General features: G+C 50.7%; 1 long non-coding RNA gene and 1 other non-coding gene across 2 annotated transcripts; one reads left to right on the top strand and one right to left on the bottom strand.

Annotated features, from left to right (window-relative positions):
• Nucleotides 1-3719: 3719 nt before the first annotated feature.
• TRNAG-CCC (transfer RNA glycine (anticodon CCC)) lies at nt 3720-3792 on the bottom strand. The gene has a single exon. It is a non-coding gene; the product is annotated as a tRNA-Gly (tRNA).
• A 2630-nt stretch (nt 3793-6422) lies between these two features.
• LOC133080436 (uncharacterized) lies at nt 6423-18491 on the top strand. The gene is made up of 3 exons (XR_009698494.1): nt 6423-6447; nt 18012-18167; nt 18430-18491. It is a non-coding gene; the product is annotated as an uncharacterized LOC133080436 (long non-coding RNA).
• Nucleotides 18492-20102: the final 1611 nt, after the last annotated feature.

Genomic DNA, 20102 nt, shown 5'->3' on the forward strand with positions numbered 1-20102 from the left:
CATCACATTCCTAACATTCCCCACGGGCAGGGGAGGAGGGGAGGACAGAAGAGGAGAATGCTGCTTGACTTCAACATCCTGTGTCTCTGTTTGCTCCAGTTTCTCCCCACCACCACCACCCCCAGCCCAGGGCCCAGGTCCCCTCCATGTGCCTCCCAGACCCTCGAATCTTGGACCCCATGTCTAGTTCCTCATCCTTTTCTAGTCTCTTCTGAGAGTTCCCCCAAAGCCCCCTTCCAAACTGCACAGGACCAGAAGTGAGGGCCAGCTCCTCCACCCACCTCCCACATCCACCAGCCCCAGCCCCCCTTCCTCTCTTTCCAGAGGAGGGGCTGCCTACCCACCTTCTTTACACAGCATCTGTGGATATTCGGACAAAGTTGTCCTTTACCTAAAACACATACACATCCCTCTGCCCTCTGGCCACCTCCCAACTCCTGACCAGAGAGCAGTGGCTGAAGGGGGGCTGGGATCCAGGAACCCCGAGTTCTAATTCTGGCTCCTGCCAATAACTTACTGACCTGAGGCTTGTCACCACCCTGCTCTGAGCCTCAGTTTCCCTGAAGAATGACAGGAATGGACTGGTAGTCTCATGTTTCTGAGCCTAAGGGGAACACCTAGTGACCCCTTAGACTAGACTAAAGCTTGGTGGAGGACTTGAAGGGAAGTTATCAAGGAGGTGCTCCCCTTTTGGAGACAACTCCATTTTGGTTTTTGAGTGAGGAGCAGGCCATTCCCAGGGGTGCTCCTCCCCCAAGTGTTCCCCACCCCAGGTCCTCCTTCTCTTATCAGAAAATGTGTCCAAAAAAGAAGTACCATGAAGAGTATCTCCAAACAAACACACACACACACACACACACAGAGCCAACATCAAGCTTCATGGTGAATTACTGAAAACTTTTCTACGAGATCAGGAATGAGACAAGGATTTCACTATCACCACTTCTGACTAGCACTACACTTGGAAGTCCCAGACAGGGCAATGAGGCAAAAAATAAAAGTTATAATAATTGTAAAGGAAGAAATAAAACTACCAGTATTTTTGGGTGGGGAGGGCTGTTGAATCATTTATCTTATTTTTCTTTTTATTGAATGAAAGATTCTTTAAATTCTATAGTGCTTTACAATTTTCAAAAGTTTCACACACATAATTCATGTAATCCCATAATAACCCTTTTTCTCCCTACCCTTATATTGCCCCTCTCCCCTTCCCTCTCCCCACTGGTAACCACTAGTTTGTTCTCTATATCTGTGGGTCTGTTTCTTCTTTGTTTTATTCACTAGTTTGTTGTATTTTTTAGATTCCACATATAAGTGATATCATACAGTATTTGTCTTTCTCTGTCTGACTTATTTCATTTAGCATAATGCCCTCCAAGTCCAACCTTTGCTGCAAATAACAAAATTTCATTCTTTTTTATGACTGAGTATTCCATTGTGTGTATATGTGTGCGTTTGTGTGTGTTTGTGTGTATCACATCTTCTTTATCCATTCATCTGTTGATGGACATTTAGGTTGCTTCCATACCTTGATAATTGTAAATAATGCTGCTATGAACATTGGGAAAACTATTAATATTTAGATGACATATGATACACAGACAAAATCCATAAAATATACAAAATATTAGACTAAATAAGTGAATTTAACAAGGTCACTGGATACAAGATCAGTATAAGAAATCAAATGTTCTTCAATATACTATCAATGTACAATTAGGGAAAGGAATTTTTTTAAAAACACCATTTATACACCTTAAGATTAGCAAATACCTACCTAGAAATAAATCTAACCAAAATAGTGCAAGAATAGTCAATACACAGAAAACCACAAAATATTACTGAGCAATACTTTAAAATACCTAAATTAACAGAGGGGTATACCATGTTCATGGATTGGAAGACTAGATATTGTAAAGGTGTTCATCCTCCACAAATCAATCTATAGATTCAATGCAGTCCCAATCAAAATCCTAGTGAGAATGTGTATGTGTGTGAGTTTGTGTGTGTAACTTGGCCAGTTGAATCTAAATTTACTCTTATAAAAAAATAAAATAAAATTTATACAGAAATGCAAAAGACCAAGAAATGCCAAGACACTCTTGAAGAAGAGCAAAGCAAAAGAACTCCAGCACCAGATATTAAGACAGCGTGGTATTAGTGCAAGAATAGACCAGATAGAACAAAATACAGAGCCCCAAAACAGATCCATACAAATATGGCCACTTGATTTTTGACACAGATGATACTGCTATGCTATACTGGGGAAAGAATGGTCTTTTCAAAATGGTGCTGGGTCAATTGGATATTCATTTGGAAAAAAAGTATCTTTTAAAAATTGAAGTATAATGGACATACAACATTATATTAGTTTCAGGTGTACAACATAATGATTCTACATTTGTATACATTGCAAAATGATCACCACAATAAGTCTAGTTATTATCTGGAAAAAAGATATCTTGATCCCTATTTCACGCCATACCAAAAATAAATTCAGGATAAGTTTAGTTCTAAATATAAAAGGTAAGGAAACTAGAAGAAAGCATAGAATATCTTCATGCCTTTGGGGTGGGCAAAGATTTCTTAATCAGGACACACAAAGTACTAGCCATAATGGAAAAAACTTGATAAATTATTCTCCACTAAAATTAAGAACTTCTATTTATCACAAGTCACCATTAAGAAAGTGAAAAGGCAAACTACAGAGTTGGAGAAGATATTTGCAATGCAAAGGACTTGTGTCCAGGGCTTGTCTTGCAGATCAATAGGAATAAGATGGACAACCCAACAGATAATGGGCAAGAGGCTTGAATAGGCACTTCACAAATCAGGCTTTGCAAATGGCCTGTAAACATATGGGAAGATGCTCAATATCATCAGTCACCAGGGAGATGCAGACACCATAAGGAGCTAAAATGAAAAGGACAAACACTATTAAGTATTGGCAGGATGTGAAGCACGTAGCACTCTTGTACCCGGCCGGTGGGAGTAAGTTGGCACAACCACTTTGGAAACCTTTATGGCAGCATCAACTAAAGCTGAACTTATCCAACCCCTATGGCCTAACAATTTCCCATCTGGGCATGTATCCAACAGAAAAGCATACAGTATGCCCCAAAAGACAGGTGCAAGAATGTTCACCCACGGCACTATTGCCAGCAGCCACAAATTTTAAAAGCTGGATGTCCATCAGCAGTAGAATAGACAGATAAAGGGTGGTATGTTCATATGATGGTGTATTATACAGCAACTCAAAAGAACAAACCACAACTACAAGAAACAACATGGAGGATCTCACAAGCTTAACGTTGAACAACAAAAAAAAGCCAGACACAGAAGAACACATATTGTACAATGCTGTTGATAGAAAGTTCAAAACCAGGCAAAACTACTCTGTGGTGGTAGAAGTCAGGGTGGTGATTACCTTTAGGGAAAGCAGAGATTAGGGGGAGGCAACAGGGGCTTTGGGGGATGCTGGAATTAATCTATTTTTTTGAGCTGCATTCTGGTTACATATTGTGTTCATTTTTTTGTTTTAGAAGTTTGATTTTTTGTTGATGTTGGCCATGCCATGTGCCATGTGGGATCTTTTATTTATTTATTTATTTATTTGGCCGCACCGGGACTTAGTTGCAGCACGCAGCATCTTTGTTGTGGCATGTGGGGTCTTTAGTTGTGGCATGTGGACTCAGTTGCGGCATGCATGTGGGATCTACTTCCCTGACCAGGGATCGAACCTGGGCCCCCTACATTGGGAGTGCAGAGTCTTAACCACTGGACCACCAGGGAAGTCCCACATATTGTGTTCATTTTGTGAAAACCCATGCACTTTTCTATCTGTATGTTACACTTCAATAAAACATTCACATTACAACAAAATTAAATGGTGGCCCAGAGAGACCTGTGAACTTGCTCAGGGTCACACACCTCTTAGACCGGCAGTTAAAGTCCTAGGTTCTTACTCCTGCTTTGTTCCTCCCTGTCTATGTGGAGTGGGAAGAAAACAAAACCGCAGTTGCTGTTATAAAAGCTGACAGCAGAATTCCCCTGAGAGGAGGCTCTGCTTGGGAAATAACTTGCTGGGCTCTCTCTGGGCATGAAAGGAAGAACAGCATGGCCCCAGCTAATAGCCTGGAGCACTCTGGGTTTCAGGGGAGAGTTCTTGAAGAGAGATGTGGGTGGGGCGGGAGGGTGGGGGGAGACAGAGAGACAGAGAGAGGCTGAGAACCAACAAGATAACAAGATGGTGGGTGACCAGGGCGAGATGAAAACATGGCGGCCGGCCGTGAGAGGAGAGGGCAGCCGTGGGGCTTGAAGACCAGTGGTATCTGATATTCATCACTCCCCTCCCTCCTCCAGCACCCCCACCCCGCAGGAATGATCCTCCACCTTCACTGCCTTGGGTGACTAGTATTCAAGGAGGAATTAAGGAAGGAGGGGGTGCATTCCACACCTGGGCTGACAAAGTGCAGGGCCAACAGCCCACAGGTGAGAGGCAGAGAAGACGTAGAGAATTCAGCAAAAGCCAGACCCTCAGGGTGGGGGGCTCATGCTGTTCCAGTATGATTTTTAATGTGAGAAGGGGAAGGGTGAGCCTAGAAATTTGGAGCACTCGAGTTCCCTGGGTGACTGACCCTTGGGTTTCATGTGAACCAGGCAGGGGAGATTGGATGTGGTTTAGGGCCCATTGCACTCAGCTAACTTCCCCAAGCCCTTTCCTGCGCTGGTGCAGGCTGTAGAAGGTCAGACCTTTCAGCCAGATGTTACACAGACACACAAACACCGTGGAGGATGTCAGTGACCAAAGGCCAAGATAGCTGGAGGAGGCCATGGAGATTCACCTCGCTGACATCTGGGAGCTTGAAGGAGCCCCCCTTCCCAACCCACCCCCACCCCTGCCCTGTCCAGGCCTATCCTTGGGTGGAAGGACTCTGACACTCAAAGAAACAGGGGTTAAAGGCCCCAAGGGAAGAGTCAGCAGCCCTGAGGAGCTGAGACTGTAGGGGGGGGTGGTGCTTCAGCTCCCCCCAGGGCAAGTGGGAGGACGTTTACCACAGTATCTCCTTTGCCTCTCACGACTTAGAAACCCCAGTCACCTGCAGTAGGTCTAGTTTGTTTGCCCAGAGGGGCAGGACCTCTCTTCTCTCAGACCTGTCACTCACATGACCCCAGTCGATCAGCAGGAAGACTGCAGGAGGCAGTGCTAGACCATTTCTTTCGCACTGATGAGGCTCTGAGAGGCTCCAGCCCAGACACAGCTGGGAAGTCATGGGGGTCCAGGAGAGGCCGGCCCTGGGTGAGGTGGCAGCAGGGCAAGGAGCGTGCTTTGCTCCTGGTGGTTAAGGAGGCTCCAGGTCAGTGTGGGAGTGAGGGGGCAGCAGGGGTGGACACAGCCCCCAAGAGAGATAGGACCCTCCTCATCGAGGCCCGTCTCCAAATGTCACCTCCTCCAGCAGGCCTTCCCAGATGCCCTCGTTAAAGAGGCTGTCCCCATCCTCATCCCCAACCTGCACTCCCAGAACACAGGCACACCAGCCCCCCACGTGAGTGGAGGTCCTGCTCTGCCTGTCTCCCCACTGAGCACTGACTGACCTCTGAACAGCAGGGGCAAGGGCTCCTCTGGGTCTCCCCCAGGCTGCCAGGGTGCGCTCTGCACAGGGCCGGTGCTCACCAGCACTTTCTGAGTCAACCAGAGAGGGGTCCACGCCACCTGGAAGACTTCCTGAGGGAGGGAGCCCAGGAGAGGCAGGAGGACCTTCCAGAATTTAGGGGAGAAGAGGGAGTGCTCAGATCTCCTATGACACCCACATGCCCACCGACCCCTGATTCTAGGGCGGACCTGCCCTTGCTGCCCTGGCTGGGGACCAGCCCATCCCCATAACTAGTCCCAGCCAGGGAAGCCCAGGTCTGGGGAGGAGAGGCTGTGACTGGGCAGAGGGCCCGTCCTTCCCTGGAGCCCTTGGACCCACAGGGCCTGGAGTCTCTCAGGCCCACAGCCCCTCCCCGCGCTGGCCAGAGCCGAATGGGGCTCCCCAGGAGGCAGGCGGTGCGGCTTGCCCCTCTGTCCCCAGGGGTGTTCGCAGGGAAAGAGTGGCCTTCAGGGAAGGGGAGCAGGTGTTTACCCGGTTGGGAGAGGCTTGGCTGAAGTTCAAGTTTAGCTACTTAAACATGCCAAGGGGGAAAGAGATGTTGTTTGCTCCTATGTTGCTGCCTCAAACCTCCCAGGGCACGAGTGGGGCCGGATGGGACCGAGAAAGCTGAGTGTCTGGGTCCTCAACACGCTATGGGGATGCACAACCACTTCTCCTGGCCTGGCCCCTCCTCCCACCAGACCTCTCTTGGGTGGGTGGCACCTGGATTCTTGTCCCAGCCTGTCTGTGCAGAGATGAGAGATGAAGAGAGAGGGAACAGAGAGGCAGAGGAAGACAGGACTAGAAGGCAGAGGTGGGTGATGGGGGCAGAGGAGGGGACAAGGGAGAAGGCTCCAGAAGGCACTCAGGCAGAGGCCCTGGGAGTGGAGCAGGGCTGCCCATTTTCCCGGCCCAGAGGGAGGGAGCTACACAGGACTGGCCCCTGTACACTGCCCAGAAAGAGTATCGTAACTTTCTGGGGGCTGGCCCCTGCCTCTCGCGCCCAAGGGCAGTTCTGAGGGTGTGTCTCAGGCTGCCACGCATGATGGGGCGGTGTGCCCTGGGTGGGGGCCGCCTGTGAGGCCGACAGGCCTGGGACGGCACCCCCAGCCCTGTCAAGCTCCTTGATTGTTTTTTCCTGTCAGCTCTGCCTTCAGGGACGGCCTCCCGCCCAGGATGTAAAGCAGGCAGCAGCTTGTCTGACCCAGCCTGGCCCTGGGGGAGCCCCCCTTCCTAGGGGGCTGAATAACCTGAGCCAGCGTGACAAGAGAGACTCTTCCCACCGCCATCCTGGGAGCCAGGGAGGCCCCCCTCCCTGCCCCCAGCTCTCCAACCTCTCCTCTGAGAGGCAGGCCGGGAGCCTTTGGGATGCAGCCAGATTCCTGCTGGGCTGGTGGGCTGTGGGAGGGTGAGCAGGCGGGCTACTGATCTCTGCATCTCCCATCCCCCTCAAAGGGCGAGCCAGGCTCCTGCCTCCTCCGGCTTCCCCTCCCTGTGTCCAGGGCCTGCTTGCCTGAGTGAGACAAGAGTAATGGATGCAGCCAGGGCCTGACCCAAGTTCCTTGGCTCTGGGCCCAGCGCCAGGAACACAGTCCGTAAATATTTGGGGAGTGAATGGTGCCCGCCCCTCCCCACACAGCCGACTCACATAGCCACAGAAGGCTTGCAAGAGAAGGAAGGCTTGGTGTCCGTCTTCATCAGCCTTGCTGATGGATGTTCTTTCTAAAATCTAGCCTCTGTCCTTCAGGGGCCGCTTTACTTGGTATTGGGACCGAAATGAACTGGTCTGGCCTTTGGAAAGTTAACCATGGTCCTCACCCTGCTCCACTGTGCCCCCACCTGGAGAGTTGTCTGCCCACTGTCACCCTGTCTAGAAGGGCTCAGCCCTGGGTGGGTGCCCCAAAACTCCTTGGGAGTCCCCTTTCCTGCCCTACCGGGAGCCTGGAGGGGAACAGCAGCCTTCAACTCCCCCTCTCCGGTGGCCTCAGATCAAGACAACAAGGAGGTCTTTTGAAGGAAGTCTCTGGACAGTTCCCATGCCAGGCAGCTGGGCATTGGAGGGAACCAGCAGCCGCCGGCTGCAGGGGGATGGCTGAAGTGGTCCCAGGGTGCTCCCTGCCCCCACTCCTAGAGCCTTGGGACAGGCTATGGAGCAGGAAAGCTGGAGTCAGGGCGGGCAAGAAGGTGCTCATGTGTGCTTTTCCAATTTTGCTCTGTTGGTCTGCCCTCACTTCATGATACTCCCTTGGCCCACTGTCTTGTCGTGTAATACGCATGGGATAGAGTATACAGTAAGTATTCAATAAATGTCAACCATTATTACTAAGACTTTTAAGACTCAAAGACCAAGTTCTCCACGTTCCCTCAGCCCTGAGTTCTGGGTGTGCTTCTCATTGCCTGGGGGAAGGAAGGCTGTGTAGGAAATAATATACTTTGGGACTGGACAAACCCCTGCCCCAACCTGCCTGCCCTGAGCAGGCCGACCTGCTCCCATCCACTGTTGCCCTCCCCACCGGGTTCTCATGGGACCCCAGATCTGGGGTCTTCCTCCATACTCCTCCAGCCTTGCCAGCCTGGTGCCCATCCCACTTCCAGGAAGAAGGACATAAACACAGCTGAGATAGATTAGAGCCCCCAGCATCCTCTCCGGAAGCACCAGAATAGTTGGGGTTCCTGTCTGGGTCAGGGAGGTCTGGGAATTCCTAGGGCTTGTGTTAGGGAGCCCAGGGAGTAGGGAAGCACCCCTTCCAGGAGCTAAGGAGAGAGGGAGCAGGGTGGTCCCACCCAAAGGTGGTGTTCAGACCCCTACCACCTCTGCCTGCATACCTAATGGGTGTGAAGTGGTATCTCCTTGTGGTTTTGATTTGCATTTCCCAGATGACTAATAATGTTGGGCATCTTTTTTAAAGCGCTTATTGGCCATTTGTATATCTTCTTTGGCGAAATGTCTATTCAGATGCTTTTTAACCACCTTGCTGGCACCAAGCCACTAGGCTGTCCTGCTTGCATCCATTCTCCCCGTAGCAGCCTGTCCTTCGCTAAGTGAGGCTCTAGCCAGGCTCTTCCCTGCTTAAACCTTTAATGACTCCCCACTGCTTGCAGCTGAACTCGCCAAACTCTGTTCTGTGGAAAGTGTTTTGGGAGAGGTCAGGAGAGGTTCCTTTGAAGATGGTTCCATGGTCAAATTATGGTCACAATTTGGGGAAATGCTACGTCTTCTCACCCATGCCAGGAGTTTGCCAACACATGTTGGCCCAAGGAAGTCCCAAGGCAAACATTCCCCTCTTTAACCCAGCATTTCCCAAATGAATTTGATGATAAATTCACACTCTCCTCACCTTGTATTTTCTTTTTTACAGCTTTATTGAGATATAACTCACAAATCATACAACTGACTCATTTAAAGCATGCAACTGAATGGTTTTTAGTATAGTCACAGAGATGTGCAGCCATCACTAGTATCAATTTTGGAACATTTTCATCACCCTCAAAAGAAACCCCATACCCCAACCTGCCCCCCTTATCCCTCCCTCTCATCTCTGGGCAACTACTAATCTACTTTCTATCTCTGTATTTGCCTGTTCTGGACATTTCATAGAAATGGAATCATACTAGATGCAGCCTTTTGTGACTGTCTCCTTTCACTCAGCAAAATGTTTTCATGGTTCATCCATATTGTAATGTGTATCAGTACTTCATTCATTTTCATGGCCAAATAATTGTCCATAGTGTGGATAAGCTACATTTTGATTCATCAGTTGATGGACATTTGTGTTGTTTTTACTTCGGAGCTATTTTGAATAATGCTGCTATGAACATTCATGTACAAGTTTCTGTGGGAACGTGTGTTTTCATTTCTCTTGGGGTATATACTTGGGAGTGGAATTGCTGGGTCAAATGGTAACTCTATGTTTAACTATTTGAGGAAATTCCAGACTATTTTGAAGCAATTGCATCATTTTACATTCCCACCAGCAGTGTATGAAGGCTCCAATTTCTCCACATCTTTGCCAACACTTACCTGACTTTTTGGTTCTAGCCATCCTTGTGGGTGTGAAGTGGTATCTCATTGTGGTTTGATTTGCATTTCCCTCATTATTAGAGATGTTGAGCATTTTTCATGTGCTTGTTGGCCATTTGTATATCTTCTTTGGAGAAATGTCTATTCAGATCCTTTGCCCATTTTTAAACCGGGTTACTTGTCTTTTTATTATTGAATTGTAAATGTTATTTATACATTCCAGATACAAATCCCTTATCAGATATATGATTGATATTTTAGTTCATTCTATGGGTTATCTTTTTGCTTTCTTAAAGGTGTCTTTTTATTTATTTTTATTTATTTATTTTTATTTAAATGGCCATGCCACGTAGCATGCAGGATCTTAGTTCCCCTACCAGGGATCGAACCCATGCCCCCTGCTGTGGAAGCACGGATTCTTAACCACTGGACCACCAGGGAAGTCCTTAAAGGTGTCCTTTGAAGCACAACTTTGATTAAGTTCAGTGTCTCAATCCATTCTGGCTGCTATAATGAAATATCTCAGACTAGGTAGCTTCTAAACAACAGAAATTTATGTCTCACAGTTCTAGAGGCTGGAAGTCCAAGATCAGGGTGTCAGCATGGTCAGGTGAGGGCCCTCTTCTGGGTTGCAGACTTCTTGTTTTAGCCTCACATGACAAAAGGGGCTAGGGAGCTCTGTGGGCCTCTTTTATAAGGATATAATCCCAGTCACAAGGGCTTTGCCCTCATGACCTTATAACCTCCCAGAGGTCCCACCTCCTAAAATCGTTACCTTGGGGATTAGGATTTCAACATATGAATATGGGTGGGGGGGTGGGGACACAAACATCCAGACCACAGCATTCAGTTTATCTATTTTTTCTTTTGTTGTTTGTGCTTTTGGTGTTATAACTAAGAATCCATTGCCAAATACAAGACCACAAAGACTAACCCCTATGTTTTCTTCTAAGAGTTGTATAGGTTTACCTCTTATATTTAGGTCTTTGATCCATTTTGAGTTAATTTTTGCATATGATCTGAGGTAGTGATTCAACTTCATTCTTCTGCATGTGAATATCCCAGTCCTCCCCTGCGGCCCCCCTTGTATATTTACAAAACCTCCAGTAGCATCTCATGGAACCCTGGTGCTTCAGGGAACACCAGTTGGGAACTGCCAACCTATATGATCAGGTCCAAGTTTCTTAGCCTAGCCAAGGCCTCTCACCATCTGCCCCCAACTGGCTTCTTGCTGTTCCTTAGACTTGCACTGGGTTTTTCTGCCTCCAGGCCTTAGTATATACTGTTCTAACACTTCGCCCAACCACTATCACATTCACACACATCATCCACCTTTTCCTACTGAAATTCACTCATCCTCTAAGGGATAATAATAGCTAACATTTATTGAGCACTTGCTACGTACCACCTTCCTAAGCGCTTTATTTGTAGTATTATCTCCTTTAATACTTACACTAACCCTATGACGTATATACGCCTATTATCCTCATTTTATAGGTGAGGGAATCGAAGTTCAACATGGGTAAGTAAACTGCCCAAGGTTGCACAGTTAGCAAGTGATGGAGGGAGAATTTAAACCCAGACCGTCTGCCTCCAGAGGCCCTGCTCTAACAAATCACTGCCCGCCAATCAACCTTCGTTCATCATCCCCACTCTGCCCACTACTTCACTGGTACCAAAATATATTTACTGAACTCTACTATGTATTTTGCTGAAATACCAAGTTAGCAAATGAGTAAAAGAATGAATAGAACTGCATTGTCAGAGCTGGAAGGGCCTCAAGCTTCCTGGAATGTGGGGTACACTCCAGGATAACAGGCTCTGTGACTCACCCAGGGTCACAAGGTGGGGCAGAAACCATATCAGGATGAGGTCTCCACCTCCTGCCGGTAGTTTTGATGCCATGCCTGCTGTGTCTCCATTCAATACACATTTACTGAGTTCCTTGCCTGTGCCAGGCCCCAGTCTGAGCCCCATCTGAGACAAACAGAACAAGACCCCTGGGACCCTGCCCTGTCTCTCTTCCCGGGGACAATGGAGCTTAGGCCTGGCAGGGCTCCTCCCGGGTTTCAAGGGCCATCCCCTGGGTTCCGACCCAGCTTTCCCTGTTCCGTTGGAGGAAGCGCTGAGAATGGGAGATGGCAGGCAGTCAGGGGCACAGAGCTGGCCGGGAGGAAGGGCCCCAGGTCCAGTTCTTTTCCTGGCACCCTTGTTTGCCGCGTGCCCCTGACTTCCGGTGGTTGTTTCCGCCCCACCCATAACCTCCCTGGCTGAGTGGGCAGCTGGCCTGGGACTGGAATTCTCCCACCATCCTCAATTTCAGCTGTCTCTTGGATGGGCAGTCCCTCAAAGCCCAACAGACATGGATGAGAATCTTGCTCCCTCCACCAGCTGCATGACCTTGGGCCTGTCACTTTGCCAGTCTAAGTCTTTGTTTCCTCTTCTGGAAAAGGGGACAATGGGACTGACCTCACAGGTTTGTCATGAAGAATAAAAAACATAATATACATAAGGGGCCTGGCACAATGAGACTCCCAATACAAAATGTTATCTCTTTTCTCAGCCTAGCTCTTCCCACTTTCCTCCTCCAGGAAGTCTTCCAGGATGCCCTCTTTCCCCTGTCTCCCCATCCCTGTGTTGGGGTCCCAGTCTGAGCCCTGGGGAAGGCCAACTGGGCTCCTGCGTGATGGAGGTGCTATGATGGGGTTCTCCAGGTGCTGATATCTCCACGAGCTCTCAAGTGTCCATTTCTCTCACATAGACGTGTCCATGTCTCATAGGGAATGGGGCTGAAGGGGACCCACAGGGAGCTTCATGAGTTTTTCAATGGACCAGTTCAATTCAATGCACATCATTTACCTCGACTCCAAGCAGAGCACTGTGGTAGGAGCTAACGGCAGGGTGGAGAGAAAGGGGGTCTGAGCTTACTTTTCCTGGAGTACTGAGCTATAAGGGGAGAGATAGCCACTGCCACCCCACACCCATCGCAATAAAAAATAACATTTATTGAGCTATTACTATGTGATAGACATTGTGCAAATTCTTTTACTCTCCACAATGACTCTATGCTTAGGGTGCAATTTTAAACTCAATTTTACAGATATAGAAACTGAGGCACAAAGAACTTAAGCAACTTTGCTCAAGTGAATAAGTGACATCTGGCCAAATGTGACACATGCTCTATCAGAGGGAGAAACAGGGTTATGCTGGAGCAGAAAGCATCCACTGAGATCCAGGGACCCTGGGAAGACGATGGGTTTCAGCTGGCCTTGAAGGAAGAGGGGCTGTTCATGGGCAGGAAGAAGTAGGAGCGCTGCTTGCAGGCAAAGGCCTCAAGAAGGGGGCGAGCAGGCATGTGGGGGATGAAGATCTGCCTGGCAGCTGGGGCTGTGTGGGGAGGACGGGAGTGCAGAGGGCAAGGGCAGAAGGTGAGCAGGACGGTCATGGAAGACCTCAAGCCCCCGGCTGAGGACCTGGGCTTCAGGTTTGGTTCTGCAAGGTATCCAAGGTAGTGTTTTAAGTGGAGTCAGATCAGAGGAGAGGAGGAGGACCTCCTGGGGCCAGGTGACAATTGTCTAGGGGGAGAGAAGGGAAAGGTATGGTGGGTAGCCCGATGCCAGGCGCTCCCCGTGTATGATCTGTTAGCCTCCCAACAGTCCCTAGAGTTGGGCATGATCATCACCTCTTTGTAAATAATCTGAGGCTCAGAGCTGACCAGAGGTGGGTTAGAGGCTAATGGCATTGGGGTGGGGGCCCCTGTTCCCTAAGGTGAGGCCAGGCCCCAAACCATGTCTGCCCACTGGCGGCGAGGGTGGGTGTGCAGTACTCTGAGGTCTTCTCAGGGTGTCTGTGGGTGCAGAGAGGAGGGTGGTCATGGAATGAATGAGGTGGGGCTTCTGGGGTTACAAATGGGGTCACCAAGAGAGCTAGAACAACAGGGGGCCAAAAGGAAGGAAGGGCATAGCTGAGGGGCTGGAGCCCAGGGTGCAGGTGGTGAGAGGCCTATGAGGGTTGGGACCCCAGGGGTTATCTTCAGTGAGTTTGTTTGGGCCCGGCTGACCACACAGAACCAGGCTGGCATGGCCTGATCAACAGCGGAGCTCAGGCTGGTGCTCTTGGGGAAAGGCCTGGGTTTGGGGTACAAACCTTGGGGTCCCTCCTGGACTCTGGCCTCCATGTCTATCTCTAGCCCTGCCCTGGGGCCTCGGACAGATTGCCAGCCAGACCTGCACCTCCACCTAGGAGGCCCTAGAGGTCCCCCAGACTCGCTGGCTGTCCTTACTGCTGACTTCTCCCGTGTGCCATGCATCCCATCGCCACCAACTCCTGCCCACACTCCTCATCCAAATATCTCGACAGACCACCTACATCTCTACAGTAAGGCAGCCCCTCACCCCTTCTCACTTCTATCCCCACATCGGCTCCCAGATGGGTCTCCCTGACTCCCAACCAGAGGAAGCTTTTGAATCTGCAAAAGCTGTCAGCTTACTCCAAGGCATGAACCCCTCATTTCCCTTCAGTTCCAAGGCCAGCAAGCTGAGGCCCAAACTCCAGGCTCTAGTGCATTCCTGAGCGTGTCCCTTACAGCCAGCTGTACTGGTGACTGCTGCCCACTGTCCTACCTACTGCATCTCAGTGCCCCCCACCTCTCCACACTCCACTCGTAAGTTCCCTTCTCAGCAGCCATGGGGGACTGTGCTCTCACCCTACCTCAGGGCTACACCTGTCAGGGGCGTGGCCCAGAGCAGTCCAGCCACTTCGGGAGTGGCCTTGACATCCTCCAAGCCCCATCTGACTCTTTACCTCAGATGAGTCCCTGATGCCCAGGACAATCCCCCAGAGGGAAAAGGCCAAGCCCCTGGGGGATTGTTTTACAGGAAAGTGAAATCTCCATCATTGCCCTCATCATGCTAACAGTTAAGCGAAGGGGGCAGTGCTAGGGCCTGTCTGGAACCCCTGCCTGCCCCGCCCACTCCCCACTAAATCATTCTTTGTCCCAGCTCTTCCCCCAGCACCATTTCCTCCCTGCACCCCCCACCCCCACCTTCATGGCTGCCTGAGTCATTTATACCCCAGGGCCCTGGTTTCTGTGTGCGATGCTGTAACATCCTGCCCCATCCCTGCCAGGTAGGGCTCCCTGCCTTTTAATAGCAACCTTCAGGAAACAGGCCTTAAGCCACAAGAAGGTTGCCCAGTGGTGAGAATTTCTGTGATCCTGGCAGGAAAGGAGAGGGCCATGAGGAGGAGGAACTTCTGCTGTCTCCCAGATCAGAGTCCAGAAGGGTGCCCTGCCATGCACATCAGACTCTGGGTCCTGAGAGCAGGCTTGCACCTCCCCTCCTCAGTCTGCCTTGTAATCTACTCTTTAGCTCGCTGAAACTTGCAAGCAGATTTCAAATTAGCAGTAACTCACCCCACTGCCCTTCTTGCCGCTGCTGGCCACTCAGGGGTGAGGTCCCAAGTGAGGGGCTGGTTGGGGACGGGGCGGTGCTGGGATGAGGGGCGAGAGCTGGGAGGAGGCTACAACCTGTGTTACTCAGGGCCCTGGCCCGTCCGGAGCAGGCGGGGAGGAGGAAGTGAGTCAGTGGGCACAGCAATTCACGCCTCAGAATTCTGACTTTCCTTTTCAACCCACTGAGCCAAGACGTTTGTCCCAACAGGATCCTGCAGTGGGGGAAGGGAGGGGAGGGGAGGGGAGCAAGAGGATATTTATGAGACAGAGCTGGCCTCTCACTCACCTCTACCAGGTTCACTTTTTTAGGGCCATAAACAGTATGTGGCCAACTGAATTCAGCCAGACATGCAGTGGTTGAAGACCTACTGTGTGTGAGGGACTGTCATGGGTGCTGGAAATACAGGTGTAATTGACAGTGAGCACAACTAGTACTTAGTGAGCGACTTCTGGGTCCCAGTTCTGCTGTTTTTCAACAAACCTGGGAGTCTGGTATCTGTGTCCAATTTACAGTGAGGAAACTGAGACTAAGAGGTGAAGGGACTTGTCCAAGATCACAGCCCTATCAGTCTATAATCATACTATGAGCCCAGCCTACAAGTCAGTGCAAGGCCTGGAAGATGCAAGAGTGATTACATCTGTGTGTGTGTGTGTGTGTGCGTGTGTACACAGGGGTGCAGGGGGCAGGGGTGAGGGAAGAAAGTGAAAACTCATGAAAGATTTCAAAGAACAAGTGGATATTTTCCAAGTGAACAAGGGGGTGTAGGGCATTCCAGGCAGAGGGACCAGCATGTGCAAAAATCAAGTGGCACGGGCCAGCCCTGGCGTGTCTGTGGAATCCTGCCGGGGGCAAGGCGCTGCGACAGAGGCTGTTACAGGGGAGCAGGCTGTGGGGACAAGGCAGAGGTGCTGAGCCAGTTCTGGACGCTCAGAATCTGGGAAGCCTGTGGGTGGCCAGCTGGAGGTGACTGGCAAGAGCTGAACATCAAGGCTGGAGCCTGGAGGTGCTTGGGTGGGGGTCATCAGCATGGAGGAGAATGGTAATGCACAAAGGGTGATCTGGGGAGGCAGAGAGATGAGCATGAACAGCAGCCCAGGGTGGGCTGATGAATCTCGCAAGGGGGTGAGGGTGCTGGGCAGAGATAGTGAGGGAGGAGGGCCAAGAGAAGGCGCAGAGGGCAGTCAACAGGGTCACAGCTGCCACCCCAGAGAGGTCAGGGGCAAAGAACCAAAGACTACTACCAGGCGTGCCCCTCAGGGGAGGCTGGTTCCCAAGTGGATAAGGTTTCAGTGAGATGAGGGGGCTGAAGCCAGGTTGGGGAGGTAGAAGGGACCAAGACAACCCAAGGGCAGAATCCCTACTCCAGGGAGAGCAGACAGGTGACTGATCTCAAGGATGTGACTTCTAAGCTGTGTGTGTCCTGGAAGAACAGAAGGCAGCCAAGATGACTGGGGGATGGGGGAAGCGGGGTGCCTGGTGGAGATATTCATACCTCTTGCACCTTGGGCATCTCAGTATTTTCAGCTGTAAAGTGGGAGATATCTCCACCTCATAAGGTTATTAGAAGATAACATACATAAAGGGCGGGACACACAGTAGGTGCTCAACAAATGTAAGCTTCCCTTCTGAATTCAAATGTTCATAAAACATTCAGAGACACGTAGTCACATAGGCAAACAGGTGTGAATGTGCAAGGGACCATGTGCACAGATACATGTTCCAATCAACGTGTATATAGGAGTGCTCCATAGACAACCACACATGGCCCTCCACCCTTAGCAGTATCTCTAGGAAGTTAGTAGGAGTGTGTGGAGGAGGTAGATGAAGCCCCCCACCTGTCCAGATTTCCCACCTGGCCAATAAGAACCCTGCCAGTAAGAAGGCATCTCCCCAAGAAATGGCAAGGCCCTAGGGGGCTGGTGACTCAGCTCAGCTGGGGCTACCAAGTGGGCCCCCGTGGCCTCCCAAACTTGAAGAGGCCACCTTGGCATGAGGTAGAGAATGCTATAGAGTCCTAATCTCCCAGCCAGGAGGGCAGGGCTTGTGCAGCAAGGCCAGGCCGTGGCGGGCAGCAAGGGGACCATGGAGAGGGTTGAGGAACTAGAAGGACAAAGGGGTTGGCCAGCAGGGAAGTTTCCTGATGTCTGCAGCCTGCTTGCCAGGCCCCTGTGGGGGTCACTGCCCATTTATCCCTGGAACCCCTCTGCTCCTTCCCTCCCCCACCCCCTGCGTACCCCACCACACATGTACCTGAAGTCCAAGTCAAATCAGCACCCTGGGTCCTTCTCATTCACTCTCTCCCTCCCTCCCTCTGCCCCTGCCCCCGCTCAGCCCACTTCACCCATTGCCTAAATTATTACAGCAGCCCCTTCCTGTTCCCCAGCCCAGTTCGTCGTGGCAATGCCAACTTCATGCTGTAGCCAAAATGTTCTGTCTAACACCCCCATTGTTCCATAATCACCAGCCCTGAAACATGATGCAATGTGGGTTTAGCCTGTTTGAATTTGAGAGCTTTCAGAACGTGAGGCCGGGATGAAACCCTGGCCTCCTGAAGATGCTCTCGTTCATCTTTGAACCCCTGAGGGTTCTCAGCTCTGTGCCAGTACATAGCAGGTTGTCAAGGAATGCTTGAAACTGACAGATTGTGAGCCAGAGAAGTTGCCTGGCCTGGATGCCTGTCCCGCCCCCACATCTGGGGCACAGGAGAAAGGAAATCTGATAAACCAATTCATGCTTCACTGCTCCTCCCTCCCTCCCCAGTAATTTGCATTTTCAGTTCAAGTCGGAGATAGAGACCTGAGTCTTAGTTCCATAGCTGAGATTTGGTCCATTTAGTTCAACAAATATTAGGAGCCTTGGGACACAAGGGATGCCAGGTGAGGAATAATAAGGGATTCCTTCCAGCTCTTTCGTTTCACAGATGGGGAAACTGAGGCCTGGAGAAGGAAAGGAACTTGCGCAAGGTGAGAGGGCAAAAGACAGCCTGCATCCAGCCCTCGTGGAACCACAGTTCCACTCCATCCATATCTCTCCATCTCTGCGCTGACCTTCCTGTGAGAAGTGAGTGAGCAAGTGGTGTGCTCTGGGGCTCTGGGAGAGGGAGATGGGGAGGGGGGGAAGTGTTGTGTGTGTTGGGGGCGAGCAGCAGAGGAAGGCTGGTATGAACACAGCAGGCACTGAATAAATGGAAGCTGCCTTTACAGAATATGACGTTGTCATGTTACAACTGGGAAAACTGCACCCCAAGTTAGGCCCCAACTCTTCTGCGTTCCTCTCTTGAGGCTCCCTGTTGCTAATAATCCTTTCCTTCTCACTTGTCCAGATATTCCTCCTCTAGGAAGCCTCCCTGACTCTACAGCAGAACCCACAGTTTGTATGTTGTCATGTTTGCCCACAGAGGCAGATGGACCCCAACCAAGATTTGGTTCAATGTCAAGACTGATGATGCCACACGCACACTAAGAGGGAATGAAAAGGTTTATTATTTACATAATTGAGGTCTCTGGAGGAGCAGGGCTGGCTTCTCAAACAGGTCCAAAATGGCTTGAGAGAGCAAGGAAAGGAGATTGGCCTGGGTTTTTACTGTGGTGAGGGAGTGAGGCCAGGTGAGCATTTGTGAGGAAAGGGGCTTGCATAGTTCGAATCTCCCATGGACACCAAAGGAGGCAGCACAGCACCCAGGCTTTCTTATGAGCTTGTCCAGGTGGAAGGCACAAGGGGAAGAGGGAGAGGGGACGGCTTAAAAGGTGTCAGCAGTCAAACATCAAAAAATGGGCTCAGGGCTTCGCTGGTGGCGCAGTGGTTAAGAATCCGCCTGCCAATGCAGGGGACACGGATTCGAGCCCTGGTCCGGGAAGATCCCACATGCCGTGGAGCAACTAAGCCCGTGCGCCACAACTACTGAGCCTGCGCTCCAGAGCCTGTGCTCCGCAACAAGAGAAGCCACCGCCATGAGAAGCCCATGCACCGCAACAAACAGTAGCCTTCACTTGCCGAAAGCCTGTGCGCAGCAATGAAGACCCAACGCAGCCACAAATACACAAAAAATAAATAAATTAGAAAAAAAAAAGGGCTCAGACTCCTCATTACACATGTTATTCTCCGTGTTTACATTTCTAGGTGGGTCCCTTCTCTACAGGGAAGGGTTGGCATGATAAGGTCAACTGAGGGATGAGATGAGGCTGTGGATGATAATGTCACTTACATCAGAGGATTTTGGACCTTTGGCATGAACTGGGGATTTCTCTTTCTGCATCTCTCCAGCCCAGAGACCCTTCCAGTCCCTTCATCCCTCCTTTCCCATTCCATCTCCCCCAGATCTGTCTGACACTCCTCCACATTCCTTAGCTTGGGCCCTCCCCCTACCAGGCACCCCTGCTCCCGCTCCCACATTCCCTCTGGACACTCCCCCTCCCACATTCCCTCTGAACACTCCCCCAGAGTGGAAAAACCATCCCTCATCCCTTTCCTGCTCCCAGCCCTGGGATCGGACATGCTGGTCATTCCTGTTTGGGATGGCCAAAGAGATAACACCTGGCATGGAGCCCATCTGTCATCACAGAACTCTCAAAGCTGTTTCAGGTGGGACCCCTGTCCACACTGAGTATCCACCCTGGCCCCTGGGCTCCTGGCCCTGGCTGTTTCCCCCTTCTCTAAGAATGAGGTGGAAGACCCAGCAGCCAGCTGGAAGGAGAGCAAGGTAACTGTTCAACTTCCATCCAGGTCAGCTTCCTGTTCCTTGGCCCCACATGTCCTAACCCCTGGAGGCTCTGGGCCACAAAGCAGACCATGGAGAGAGGCTGGGCAGCTCTGAGAGTCAAAGCTTGGGAACAAGTGCTGCTCCAAGGGCAGGCAGGGATGACTGTCCTCTCCCCAAACACCGCAGAGAACGCTGCTATCACAGCTGCTTTTGTTTAGGCATGTCTGGCTTTCTGACCAACATCTGGAGTTTGTCTCTTAAACAGCTGTGGCCAGTGGCCTCCAGTCCTAGCTCTA

This window comes from Eubalaena glacialis, chromosome 19 (assembly GCF_028564815.1).
Source record: "Eubalaena glacialis isolate mEubGla1 chromosome 19, mEubGla1.1.hap2.+ XY, whole genome shotgun sequence".
NCBI lineage: Eukaryota > Metazoa > Chordata > Mammalia > Artiodactyla > Balaenidae > Eubalaena > Eubalaena glacialis.